At 59.9% G+C, this 242-nt stretch overlaps 1 protein-coding gene across 1 annotated transcript in view; it reads right to left on the bottom strand.

Annotated features, from left to right (window-relative positions):
- LOC119587086 (cyclin-dependent kinase 14-like) overlaps positions 1-242 on the bottom strand; it is a gene marked incomplete at its 5' end in the record, with an annotated part of 168602 nt that overhangs the window by 117186 nt on the left and 51174 nt on the right.

Raw genomic sequence — 242 nt, 5'->3', positions numbered from 1 at the left:
GCTTGAACCACGTAGGGTCAACTGAGGTCACGGCAAGCCTTAATCTCCGCCGTCGCCCTCCCTCTTTGACCGCACTCGAGGCCCAAGACCCCCTCGCTGTGACGACCCTCGCCGCGATTGCCTCCTGGATCCATTACGACGTCGCTCGTCCATCCGTCACGCGCAGATGCTTCCGGCCGAGCGGTGGCGCCGAAGGGACTTTATGGCTGGCTTACGGCGAGAACGCATTTCTTTTTTTTATT

This window comes from Penaeus monodon, chromosome 22 (genome assembly GCF_015228065.2).
Source record: "Penaeus monodon isolate SGIC_2016 chromosome 22, NSTDA_Pmon_1, whole genome shotgun sequence".
Lineage (NCBI taxonomy): Eukaryota > Metazoa > Arthropoda > Malacostraca > Decapoda > Penaeidae > Penaeus > Penaeus monodon.
The sequence above is the reverse complement of the archived record's forward strand: the minus strand, read 5'-3'. Positions and strand labels throughout refer to the sequence as shown.